Raw genomic sequence first — 14601 nt, forward strand, 5'->3', positions numbered from 1 at the left:
CATACCGCCAGGAGAAAGGCGACATCACCGGCGGAAAGACTCGAGCAGGCTCTCCCATGGATTGTTGTCGACAAGCAGAGTCATGGAGAACAAGGGAAACCACCTCGGCGAGAGGACGTTCACATCCGAGAGAGACTCAGGCATTTCCAACGGGAAGATGGAAGACACTGAACCGGATTTAACAGAATTAATAGTTACCGGGAGCTGTTAAGACGTTGGGTTGTTACGGTTGACATTGCAATAAGTAAAATATCTCCCCTATTTTCCCCCAATGCTGAACAAGGGCGAGTAGCCAAAAGTATGTGTTCTTTATGAACACACTAAGTAGCGTCATATAAATAACGTATATATTAGTTAACCTCTCTGGGACATCTGGGACGCTAGCATCCCACCCGCGGTACACACTATCAACAGCCAGTGAAATAGCAGGGTGGCAAATTCAAAACAACAAAAATCTCATAATTCAAATTTCTCAAACATACAAGTATTATACACCATTTTAAAGATAAGATTCTCCTTAATCCAACCACATTGTCCGATTTCAAAAAGGCTTTACGGCGAAAGCATAGCATTAGATTATGTTAGGACAGCGCCGAGACAAGAAAAACCACACAGCCATTTTCCAAGCAAGGAGAGGCGTCACAAAAACCAGAAATACAGCTAAAATTAATCACTAACCTTTGATGATCTTCATCAGATGACACTCCCAGGACTCAATGTTACAAAATACATGTATGTTTTGCTTGATAAAGTTCATATTTATATCCATAAACCCCATTTTATATTGGAGCGTGATGTTCAGAAAAGGTATTCCCACCAAAACATCCGGTGAATGAGCACATCAATTTACAAAAATACTCATCATAAACGTTGATAAAATTTACAACAGTTATTGAAAGAATTATAGATACACTTCTCCTTAATACAACCGCTGTGTCAGATTTTAAAATAGCTTTACGGCGAAAGCACATTTTTCAATATTCTGAGTACAGAGCTCAGCCATCAAAGCAAGCTATACAGTTACCCGCCAAGTTCTGGAGTCAACTAAACTCAGAATTAGTATTATAAATCTTCCCTTACCTTTGCTGATCTTCGTCGGAATGCACTCCCAGGACTCTCACTTCCACAAGAAATGTTATTTTTGTTCGAAAAACTCCATATTTATGTCCAAATACCTCCGTTTTGTTCACGCGTTCAGATCACTAATCCAAAGGCATAACGTGAGAGCGCAAAACCAGAGACGAAAAGTCAAATAGTTCCATTACCATTTGTAAAAACATGTCAAATGATATTTACAATCAATCCTTAGGGTATTTTTAACATAAAACTTTGATAATATTCCAACCGGACAATAGCGTATTCATTACAGAGGAAAAAGAAGGAGCGGCGTGCCAGCATGCCCGCGCAGTAAACAACTCACTGGTCCCAGGCAGTCCACTGATTGACTGAGCTCCTATTCTCTGCCCAGTAACAGTAGACACATGAAACAAGTTTCTAAAGACTGTTGACAGCCAATGGAAGCCTTAGGAAGTGCAAAATGACCCCACAGACACTGTAGTTTGAATAGGGATTAGATAGGAAAAACTACAAGTCACTTCCTGGTTGACTTTTTCTCAGGTTTTTGCCTTCCATTTGAGTTCTGTTATACTCACAGACATCATTCAAACAGTTTTAGAAACTTCAGAGTGTTTTCTATCCAAATATAGTAATAAGTAATATGCATATCCTACCTTCTGGGCCCGAGAAGCAGGCAGTTTAATTTGGGCACTTATTCATCTGAATTTCTGAATACTGCCCCGTCACCAAGAAGTTAACCTCTACGGGCTAGGGGGCAGTATTGAGAATTTTGGAAAAAATATGTGCCCATTTTTAACTGCCTCCTACACCAACTCAGAAGCTAGAATATGCATATTATTGTTCAGGTTTGGATAGAAAACACCCTAAAGTTTCTAAAACTGTTTGAATGGTGTCTGTGAGTATAACAGAACTCCTATGGCAGGCAAAAACCTGAGAAGGTTTCATGCAGGAAGTACCCTGTCTGACAAGGTGTTGTTGTTCTTGCTTCTGTTTATTGAAGAGTCAGGATCTTAGCTGTAACGTGACAATTCCTAGGGCTCCAATAGGCTCTCAGAACCCGGGAAAAACCTGAACGATGACGAGGCAGCCTCAGGCTGAAACACAAAATCCCCTTTTCCAAGTGTCCCATCAGAGGACAATAGAATTAGGCGCGATTCGACCCCGTGCAGTATTTTCCTTCGGCTCTTTAGCTAATTGCAGATTCCCGGTCGGAATATTATCGCTTTTCTACAAGATAAATTGCATAAAAATTGATTTTAAACAGCGGTTGACATGCTTCGAAGTACGGTAATGGAATATTTAGAATTTTTTTGTCACGTTCTGCGCCATGCGCACGACCGTGATTTACCATTCTGATAGTGTCTAGAACGCACAAACAAAACTCCGCTGTTTGGATATAACGATGGATTATTTGGGACCAAACCGACATTTGTTGTTGAAGTAGAAGTCCTGGGAGTGCATTCTGACGAAGAACAGGAAAGGTAAGACCATTTTTCTTATAGGAAATGTGATTTTGGTGAAGGCTAAACTGGGTGGGTGTCTAAATAGCTAGCCCGTGATGGCTGGGCTATGTACTTAGAATATTGCAAAATGTGCTTCATCCGAAAAGCTATTTTAAAATCGGACATATCGAGTGCATAGAGGAGTAATGTATCTATAATTCTTAAAATAATTGTTATGCTTTTTGTGAACGTTTATCGTGAGTAATTTAGCAAATTGTTAGTAAATTCCCCGGAAGTTTGCAGGGGGTATGCTTTTTCTGAACGTCACATGCTAATGTAAAAAGCTGGTTTTTGATATAAATATGAACTTGATTGAACAGACATGCATGTATTGTATAACATAATGTCCTAGGTGTGTCATCTGATGAAGATCATAAAAGGTTAGTGCTGCATTTAGCTGTGGTTTGGGTTTTTGTGACATTATATGCTAGCTTGAAAAATGGGTGTCTGATTATTTCTGGCTGGGCACTCTCCTGACATAATCTAATGTTTTGCATTCGTTGTAAAGCCTTTTTGAAATCGGACAGTGTGGTTAGATTAACGAGTCTTGTCTTTAAATAGCTGTAAAATAGTCATATGTTTGAGAAATTGAAGTAATAGTATTTCAAACGTTTTAAAAATCGCGCCACAGGATTCAACTGGCTGTTACGTAGGTGGGACGAATTCGTCCCGCCGGTCCCATAGAGGTTAAGGATTAATTACACATTGACAACGGGGTGACAGAAGGGCATATCAAGGGGAGGATTCATGATATGCACTCATGACCAATATAGTTTTCACTTGTAATTAACTGATGTGTATAAGCGACGAAATAGGCGCCCTTATTATTTTCGGATCCAACAGGTCTTGTTTGTGACAACGTCACGCATTTTCATATCTGAGCGAGGGGCCCCTCCTGCGGATAGGCTCATCCCCTCAAACCCCAGAGGCAAGAGACAGTCCTCTGACATGGGAGTCCAAATACCAAAGTATTTTCCCACTTTGGTTTACCTTATTATTGTTCTTCATTTTTAGGCTCATGATAAGCCGGCAGATATGGTGCACAGGTTTTTTTAAATTTATATCGATGCATCATCAGGAATTTATTAAGGTCATAAGTCTCAATGTAAACGGACTGGGGAGTGCCATCAAGAGAAGTAAGGTAATAGCAAAGATGAAACAGGAGAGAGTTGACATATTATTCTGGCAGGAAACTCACTTATCCACACCTGCAATCTTGATCCCAAATTCAGTTAATTTTGAGTTTGTCAGTAATAAAAGACGAGGGTAGATTTATACTTGTTAAATGTAAACTGGATAACAAGGAATTTACATTATTTAATGTATACGCACCACCAGGGAGTGACATGGTCTTCTACAGGAAGGTGTTTGATTGAATTGCCACAGAAACCTCTGGCACTCTTATCTGTGGAGGGGATTTTAACACGATTTTAAACTCAAAATTGGACAGCACAAATCAACATAGGAAAATGAGTCTAGTTGCTAAAAAGATCAATAGGATATTGCAGGATCTAGGACTGCTCGATGTATGGCGTGACACCCACAAGACAGATGAGGAATATACTTTTTACTCAGCCCGCCACACTGAATACTCCAGGTTAGACTACTTTTTCATGTACAATGCAGATAGACACAGGCTTAAGGATTGTAGGATCGGGCAGAGCGACTTATCAGATCATAATGGAGTTTACGTTTTGCTACACCTTGATAGCAAACCAAGAAATACTATATGGAGACTTAATACAAGCATGCTGAATGATCCAGCATTCAAGGAATCAATAAAGACCGAATTGAACATCTATCTGGAGAATAATGATAACGGGGAAGTATCTCCTGCTACATTGTGGGATGCAGCTAAGGCGGTTATTAGAGGAAAGATCATAGCCACATCATCTCTCAAGAAAAAGATTAAAGCACAGAATCTGCTGAAATTACAGGAAACCCTAAGAAACTTAGAAGGATCTCATAGTCAATACAAAGACCCTCTTACTTTACAAGAGATCCAAAAGGTAAAACAGGAAATTTACCAGATTTATAGTGAAGAAGTAGAGAAAAAGCTGAGGTTCCTGAAACAACGATATTATGGAGCAGGCTCAAAGGCAACCAAATTACTAGCATGGAGACTCCGGAAACAACAAGCACAGAATACCATTTTCAAAATAAAAGACCCCAAAACAAAGAAGATCACATGCAAATTAGATGAAATACAGAATGCATTTGAATCATATTATACATCTGTACAAGCAACCAGAGAAGGCAGATGCACAGACAATAGAGCGTTTTTTGAACTCACTTGATCTCCCCTAAATTGGGACAGAGCAAAATGATAGACTAACTTTAGAAATAACCACCGAAGAAGTTAATAAAGCAATATCTCAACTAAAAGTAAACAAGTCTCCAGGCCCTGATGGCTTCCCTTCAGAATGGTTCAAGACCTTCAGAGAACAACTAACACCTCTACTTAAGGCCTGTTTTAACTGGACTCTGCGGGAGGTCGGTCTCCCACCATCATGGAGGGAGGCCATCATATCTGTAATCCCAAAAGAGGGTAAAGATAAGAAGGAATGCAGTTCATATAGACCTATCGCAATTCTTAACACAGATTATAAACTATATGCATCAATAATAGCCAAAAGAATGGAGAACAAAATCCCAGAATTGATTGACGGAGATCAAACTGGTTTCATACAAAATAGGCAGACACAGGACAATAAGGAGAACACTACATGTTATGGACCACATTACTCAGAATAAGACACGTGCAATATTAATCAGTCTAGATGCAGAAAAAGCATTTGATTCAGTGGGATGGGATTATCTATTCCAATTTAAGAAGTGATACAGTACATCAAAACACTGTATTCAGGTCCGACCGCTAGAATAAAGATAAATGGACCTTTGTCACGAGCGAGGAACAAGACAAGGCTGTAATATTTCACCCACGCTCTTCTCCTTGTACCTCGAACCATTAGCACAGGCAATAAGACAGGACCCAACTTTAGAGGGAATAACAATAAGAGGCAGTGAACATAAGATATGCATGTATGCTGAGGACGTTCTGTTATTCCTTAAAGACCCAGGCTCAAGTGTACCTAGATTGATGGATGTTTTACAAACATTTGGAACATATTCAGGCTATGTGCTTCACGTACACAAGACTCAAGCCCTAGTATATGATTATACCTCACAGGAAGAGCTGAAGAGTACAGTCGTGGCCAAAAGTTTTGAGAATAACACAAATATTAATTTTCACAAAGTTTGCTGCTTCAGTGTCTAGATATTTTTGTCAGATGTTAATATGGAATACTGAAGTATAATTACAAGCATTTCATAAGTGAAAGGCTTTTATTACATGAAGTTGATGCACAATATTTGCAGTGTTGAACCTTCTTTTTCGAGACCTCTGCAATCCGCCCTGGAATGTTGTCAATTAACTTCTGGGCCACATCCTGACTGATGGCAGCCCATTCTTGCATAATCAATGCTTGGAGTTTGTCAGAATTTGTGGGTTTTTGTTTGTCCAGACGCCTCTTGAGAATTGACCAACTTCTCAATGGGATTAAGGTCTGGGGAGTTTCCTGGCCATGGACCCAAAATATCGATGTTTTGTTCCCCGAGCCACTTAGTTATCTCTTTTGCCTTATGGCAAGGTGCTTCATCATGCTGGAAAAGGCATTGTTTGTCACCAAACTTTTCCTGGATGGTTGGGAGAAGTTGCTCTCGGAGGATGTGTTGGTACCATTCTTTATTCATGGCTGTGTTCTTAGGCAAAATTGTGAGTGAGTCTACTTCCTTGGCCGAGAAGCAACCCCACACATGAATGGTCTCAGGATGCTGTACTGTTGGCATGACACAGGACTGATGGTAGCGCTCACCTTGTCTTCTACGGACAAGCTTTTTTCCGGATGACCCAAACAATCGGAAAGGGGATTTATCAGAGAAAATGACTTTACCCCAGTCCTCAGCAGTCCAATCCCTGTACCTTTTGCAGAAAATCAGTCTGTCCCTGATGTTGTTCCTTTAGATAAGTGGCTTCTTTGCTGCCCTTCTTGACACCAGGCCATCCTCCAAAAGTCTTCGCCTCACTGTGCATGCAGATGCACTCACACCTGCCTGCTGCCATTTTTGAGCAAGCTCTGTACTGGTGGTGTCCCAATCTCGCAGCTGAATCAACTTTAGGAGACGGTCCTGGCGCTTGCTGGACTTTCTTGGGCGCCCTGAAGCCTTCTTCACAACAATTGAACCGCTCTCCTTGATGTTCTTGATGATCCGATAAATGGTTGATTTAGGTGCAATCATACTGGCAGCAATATCCTTGCCTGTGAAGCTCTTTTTGTGCAAAGCAATGACGGCACGTTTTTCCTTGCAGGTAACCATGATTGACAAAGGAAGAACAATGATTCCAAGCACCACCCTCCTTTTGAAGCTTCCAGTCTGTTATTCAAACTCAATCAGCATGACAGAGTGATCTCCAGCCTTGTCCTCGTCAACACTCACACCAGTGTTAACGAGAGAATCACTGACATGATGTCAACTGATCTTTTTGTGGCAGGGCTGAAATGCAGTGCAACTGGTTTTGGCGATTCAGTTCATTTGCATGACAAAGAGGGACTTTGCAATTAATTGCAATTCATCTGATCACTCTTCATAACATTCCGAGTATATGCAAATTGCCATCATACAAACTGAGGCAGCAGACTTTGCGAAAATTAATATTTGTGTCATTCTCAAAACTTTGGGCCACGACTGTAGGTATAAATTCCACTGGACTTCTTCATCCATTAAATATCTTGGAGTATATCTACCAAAAGATATACCCAAACTTTATTGCATGAATTACGATCACATCAACAAGAAAATATATGATGACCTAGACAGGTGGAATTCACTTCCCTTAGATCTTAGAAGTAGAATTGAAACAATCAAAATGAACATCCTGCCGAGGTTACTGTATTTGTTCCAATCACTGCCCATAGAAATCCCACCTAAACAGTTTAGGGATAAACGGATATCAAGGTTTATCTGGAACAGTAGGAGACCAACAATTATATATACAACATTACAATTACCAAACAACTGTGGGGGTGTGGCCTTACCAAACCTAAAAGATTATTTTGTGTCAGCCCAATTAAGACCTCTGGTGTGTTGGTGCAATTCAGAATCCGAATCCAAATGGAAAGACATTGAGGCTACTTTGACAGAGAGGACAAAATAAGGACATGGTAATAGAAACATACAATAGGCAAAATCAGTGGATTAATTTCTCTCTGAAGACATGGTTTAGGGTAGTTATGGAAAATAATTTAGACAGAGATCAAACTGCTGAGTTGGCCCGCATACGACCCCAGCTTCATCCCTGCATCTCAGGACAGCAGATTTAAACAATGGATGCAGAAAGGCATCACATCATTCAGTACAATTATAAGGAATGGGGACCTAGATAACTTCCAGGACCTAAGTAAAAAAAACATGGCTTGGATAAAGAAGATTTTTTACAGATACCTACAAGTTCGACACTATTTCTGAAGGGAGATAAAAGCGATTGACCCTCGAGCACCTCAAAAATTAATCCAAGTATTCACTAACGCATACAACTTGGGGAGTAACAAGAAAACTATTTCAAATCTCTACTTGGGTATTCAATCCTCAAATAAACATTCTACAAACTATATTAAAAAGAAATGGAACTTAACATTGAAATAACTGATGAAACATGGTTGAACATATTAGAGACTCAACAAAACTCCATCTCAAGGTCATGGAGAAAATTCTGTTGGAAGAATGTTATACGTTTCTTCATAATACCTAAACTGAAATCAAAACAGACTGGCTCCCTACAACCTTGTTGGAGAGAATGCTGTCTTGAGGGTGGATCACTCTCATATCTTTTGAACCTGCACCGCAATCGAAACCTACTGGGGAGAAATAAGATCTAACATTGGGAAAATAATGGGATTTGACATAGAACAAACATTAATTTCTTTGTACTTGGGTGAAATACCTGATAACTTACACAATAGAGAAAAGTACCTCTTGAAGGTCCTACTGGCAGCCAGTAAAAAGGCTATCACTAGGAAATGGCTACAAAAAGACCCTCCCACAGTGACACAATGGATAGTCATTGTAAAATCAGTACACCACATGGAGCGTATGACCTTTGCATTAAGAACACAACAGGAGAGAGGTCAGGAATACTGGGGAAAAATAGGTTTTGTACTTGGAAAAGCTCTAATTCAAAGATGTCAATGTAACTAATATGATGAAGGTATGACGTGCACTGGTACTCCTGCACCTAAATATAGACAGTACCGACACCCAAAATGAGTATCGGCAACTATTTCAGTCCAAGTCCAGCACTGAATTAGATAATTGAACAAGAAAAAATATTATATATTTAATAGAGAATAAAGAAGGTATCAGAACTGTCAAGAAAATAATTTTTGTGTCTCTTTCTCTTGTACTACTTGCCGACTCAGGTATGAGGCCGGTAACATCAACAGTGAGGACAAACCCAACCTGCCTCTCTCCTTCCACACTGAGTCCAAACCTACAGTCACTGGGTCCTGATTGTGACAGTGGAGCCCAGTTTGCACTGCAGGATCCAGAGATGGCATCAGTGAAGCTGGAAGACTGCAGTCAAACACTGGAGCTGAATGTCAACATTAAAGATGAAGAAGAGGAGGAGAAGATTGGGACATCTGTTTCTCATGGTAAGCACAGGTTCTATCTAACTAATTTTGTTGTTTGTTACAACTTCCCACTGTGTATGAAAAGTTGCAGTGAGAAGGTGAGAAGGTCAATGAGAAGGTCGATGTTGCTTCATTCTACTGAGACTTGCATGGTTTGACACCAGTATTGCCAGCATTTGTTTTATTCACTGGGCTATCTGGAGTGTTCAGAGAGTAGACTAAAGAAGTGAAGTAAAACTGCCAGTGTTTTAAAGTTCTATGAAATGAGTCTGTGTAGTTACTAACCCTTGTGATAGTGAGAGGAGGATGATATGAAATTAGTCTGTGTAGTTACTAACCCTTGTGATAGTGAGAGGAGGATGATATGAAATGAGTCTGTGTAGTTACTAACCCTTGTGATAGTGAGTGGAGGATGATATGAAATGAGTCTGTATAGTTACTAACCCTTGTGATAGTGAGTGGAGGATGATATAGGTCATAATTTTCTTGACTTATGAGATACTTTTAGAATAGTTTTATTCTCCTTTTGTATTGCGCAGCCTACTTATATGAATACGTACAGGTAACCTAGTGGCTAGAGAGTTGGGCCAGTAATCGAAAGGTTGTTGGATCGAATCCCTGAGTTGATAAGGTAAATATAAACTCGGCAAAAAATGAAAACCTCTTACTGTCAACTGCGTTTATTTTCAGCTTACTTAACATGTGTAAATATTTGTATGAACGTAAGATTCAACAACTGAGACATAAACTGAACAAGTTCCACAGACATGTGACTAACAGAAATTGAATAATGTGTCCCTGAACAAAGGGGTGGGTCAAAATCAAAAGTAACAGTCTGTATCTGGTGTGGCCACCAGCTGCATTAAGTACTGCAGTGCATCTCCTCCTCATGGACTGCACCAGATTTGCCAGTTCTTGCTGTGATGTGAGATGTTACCTCAGTCTTCCACCAAGGCACCTGCAAGATCCCAGACATTTCCTGGGGGAATGGCCCTAGCCCTCACCCTCCGATCCAACAGGTCCCAGACGTGCTCAATGGGATTGAGATCCGGGCTCTTCGCTGGCCATGGCAAAACACTGACATTCCTGTCTAGCAGGTGTGATGTTCGGATGTACCGATCCTGTTCAGGTGTTGTTACACGTGGTCTATTCCACAGGCCAAAATCAACATCCTCACCAATTCTATGTAAAAGAGATGTGTCCCGGAGGAGGCAGCGGCAGCTACCCACTTCTCCAGTGCTTACTGTGTAAATTGGGAGGTGCTGGAACCAAAAGTGAGCCTGAGAGGGTTGACCTGGGGGTCTCTGAGGTACCAGAACACATTAAATAAAATACCTTTATAATAAAGCATTGCATGCATTATCATGGCTTTTGCGTACTGGCATATTATAATTGTTTTATTTTATTTAACTAGGCAAGTCAGTTAAGAACAAATTCTTATTTACAATGACGGCCTACCCGTACCAAACTCGGACGCTGCTGGGCCAATTGTGCACCGCCATATGGGACTCCCAATCACGGCCAGAGGTGATACAGACTGGATTCGAACCAGAGACTGTTGTGATGCCTCTTGCACTGAGATGCAGTGCCTTAGACCGCTGTGCCACTCTGGAGCAGTGGTGTTGAACCGCTTACAGAAGTTACACACATGAAGTACATTTTTTGTAGCCTAGAGTCCGGGAAAAATGTGGCAAAACGGATTTCATGCAGTTCTACATCATTTTAGATGACTGGGGACTTTTGAAGAATCTTTTTTAATACCTCACAAATGACCAAAATGACAGGCTACTTTGACACTGACAAACCGAGAATCTGAGGTCAATAAAAACGACCTTGTCTCTAATCCATCAATAGCCTAGGCCAGGTATGAGGAGAAACACATTGTACAATATGAGGAGGAAGTTATAGTCCTAAACAAGCTTTCCAGTTTCACTGACTCACCCAATGATGTGCAGCTCACTCACCGGCCAAAAGCCCATCTCTCTCTTGCTTTACTTTGTAAAAAAAATGCTGTTTGCTCAATAGTCCTATTTGGAAGTTGATAACTTGGTAACATACAGACAGATTAGTATTTTATTTTCAGCAGGATCCATTTGCTTTACAACCTGTGTTTTCCAGTGACTGTATTAGAAATATTGCTAAAGGCCTGTTTTGGCTGTATGCTGTTCACTGACAGATTTGCCACATGTTCCTGACTGTAGACATGCCTTGTGATTTGGCTACACACAACTAGGCTTTTTTATTTAAATTATCTATTGATCCTCTGTAGCTAAATACTCCTGGTGTAGTTTTGGGAATTATTTCATTTCTTTCTGAACAGACTGTAGTGCTGCAGCACCTCAACACACTTCCCACAGCTATTATTCTATTAGGAAATAAATGAAGTGCAATGCTGGAGAGATGAGTTGCTGGCTCATGTCTATAACAGCACAGAGAGGGAGAGAGATCATAGAAAGTGAATCTCATTTTAGTTCTGTGAGAGATACAGGCGTACTTCTCTCTCACCACAGCAATGGCCATGCCTTGGTCTAAATAGGCTACAATGTTGCATAAACCATAAACCTGGGACGGCCCAACATTAATACATTCTTAGAATATCAGGCACGTTTTCACATTACGTTTTTTAGGAGGCATGACAATTACAGAGGAATCCAAATGTAATTAGGATTTTTACATTGCAAACAGTGGAAATTATTTTTCATGTCACTAGAGGTACAGTTGAAGTCGGAAGTTTACATACACTTAGGTTGGAGTCATTAAAACTCGTTTTTCAACCACTCCACAAATTTCTTGTTAACAAACTATAGTTTTGGCAAGTCGGTTAGGATATCTACTTTGTGCATGACACAAGTCATTTTTCCAGCCATTGTTTACAGACAGATTATTTCACTTATAATTCACTGTATCATAATTCCAGTGGGTCAGAAGTTTACATACACTAAGTTGACTGTGCCTTTAACTTCTATGGGCTACGTGGGATGCTAGCGTCCCACCTGCGGGACACAGCCAGTGAAATATCAGGGCGGCAAATTCAAAAACAACAAAATGTCATAATTCAACTTTCTCAAACATACAACTATTTTACACCATTTTAAAGATGCACTTCTCCTTGATGTAACCACATTGTCCGATTTCAAAAAGGCTTTACAGCGAAAGCAAACCATTAGATTATGTTGGGAGAGTACATAGACAAAAATAATCACACAGCCATTTTCCAAGCAAGGACATGTGTCAATAAAACCCAAAACACAGCTAAATGAAGCACTAACCTTTGACGATCTTCATCAGATGACACTCCTAGGACATTATGTTACACAATACATGTATATTTTGTTCGATAATGTTCATATTTATATCCAAAAACAGAATTTTACATTGGCGCGTGATGTTCAGAAAATGTATTCCCACCAAAACTTCCGGTGAATGTGCACATCAATTTACTAAAATACTCATCATAAACGTTGACAAAATATATAACAATTATTTAAAGAATTATAGATAGACTATTCCTGGATGCAACCGCTTTGTCAGATTTTAAAATAGCTTTATGGAGAAAGCACATTTTTCAATATTCTGAGTACATAGCTCAGCCATCAGAGAGCTATACAGACACCCGCCAAGTTCGGGGCAACCTAAACTCAGAATTAGTATTAGAAATATTCTCTTACCTTTGCTGATCTTCGTCAGAATGCACTCCCATGACTACTACTTCCACAAGAAATGTTGTTTTTGTTCGAAATAATCTATATTTATGTACAAATACCTCCGTTTTGTTTGTGCGTACAGATCACTTATCCAAAGGCATAACGCACGAGCGCGGAACCAGAGACGAAAAGTCAAAATGTTCCATTACCGTACTTAGAAGCATGTCAAATGCTGTTTAAAATCAATCTTTATGGTATTTTTAACGTAAAATTGCGATAATATTCCAACCGGACAATAGCATATTAATTCAAGAAGAAAAAGAAGGAACGGGGCACTCGTGTGACCGCGCATATCCCATCCCTTTGTTGCCAGGCAGACCACTCAGTAACTGAGCTCCTATTATCTGCCCAGTGACAGGAGAATGCTCAAACCACTTTCTGAAGGCTTTTGACAGCCAATGGAAGCCTTAGGAAGTGCAACATAACCCCACAGATACTGTAGTTTCGAAAGGGACTAGAAAGAACTACAATTCTCAGATCCTCCACTTCCTGGTTGACTTTTTCTCAGGTTTTTGCCTTCCATTTGAGTTCTGTTATACTCACAGGCACCATTCAAACAGTTTTAGAAACTTCAGAGTGTTTTATATCCAAATCTACTAATAATACGCATATTCTAGTTTCTGGGCCAGAGTAGTAACCTGTTTAAATTGGGTACGTTTTTCATCCGGCCGTGAAAATACTGCCCCCTAGCCCAGACAGGTTAATCAGCTTGGTAAATTCCAGAAAATGATGTCATGGCTGTAGAAGCTTCTGATAGTCTAATTGACATCATTTGAGTCAATTGGAGGTGTACCTGTGGATGTATTTCAAGGCCTACCTTCAAACTCAGTGCCTCTTTGCTTGACATCATGGGAAAATAAAAAGAAATCAACCAAGACTTCAGAAAAAAATTGTAGACCTCAACAAGTCTGGTTCATTCTTGGGAGCAATTTCCAAACGCCTGAAGGTACCACGTTCATCTGTACAAACAATAGTACGCAAGTATAAACACCATGGGGCCACGCAGCCGTCATACCGCTCAGGAAGGAGACGTATTCTGTCTCCTAGAGATGAACATTCCTCTGGTGCGAAAAGTGCAAATCAATCCCTGAACAACAGCAAAGGACCTTGTGAAGATGCTGGAGGAAACAGATACAAAAGTATCTACATCCACAGTAAAACGAGTCCTATATCGACGCTCAGCAAGGAAGAAGCCACTGCTCCAAAACCACCATTAAAAAAGCCACACTACGGTTTGCAACTGCACATGGGGACAAAAATCTTACTTTTTGGGGAAATGTCCTCTGGTCTGATGAAACAAAAATAGAACTTTTTGGCTATAATGACCATCGTTAAATTTGGAGGAAAATGAGGAGACTTGCAAGCCGAAGAACACCATCCCAACCGTGAAGCACGGGGGTGGCAGCATCATACTGCAGGGGGGACTGGTTCACATCACAAAATAGATGGCATCACGAGGAAGGAAAATGATGTGGATGTATTGAAGCAACATCTCAAGACATCAGTCAGGAAGTTAAAGCTTGGTCACAAATAGGTCTTCCAAATGGACAATGACCCCAAGCATACTTCCAAAGTTGTGGCAAAATGGCTTAAGGACAACAAAGTCAAGGTATTGGAGTGGCCATCACA

The 14601-nt window shown here is 40.3% G+C and overlaps 2 protein-coding genes across 9 annotated transcripts in view; one reads left to right on the forward strand and one right to left on the reverse strand.

The window, feature by feature from the left end:
• LOC115179515 (zinc finger protein OZF) overlaps positions 1 to 14601 on the forward strand; it is a 919448-nt gene that overhangs the window by 224651 nt on the left and 680196 nt on the right. The gene's annotated exons all lie outside the window — the stretch shown is intronic.
• LOC115179511 (zinc finger protein 665) overlaps positions 1 to 14601 on the reverse strand; it is a 514676-nt gene that overhangs the window by 177337 nt on the left and 322738 nt on the right. The gene's annotated exons all lie outside the window — the stretch shown is intronic.

This window comes from Salmo trutta, chromosome 39, assembly GCF_901001165.1.
Source record: "Salmo trutta chromosome 39, fSalTru1.1, whole genome shotgun sequence".
Taxonomy (NCBI): domain Eukaryota; kingdom Metazoa; phylum Chordata; class Actinopteri; order Salmoniformes; family Salmonidae; genus Salmo; species Salmo trutta.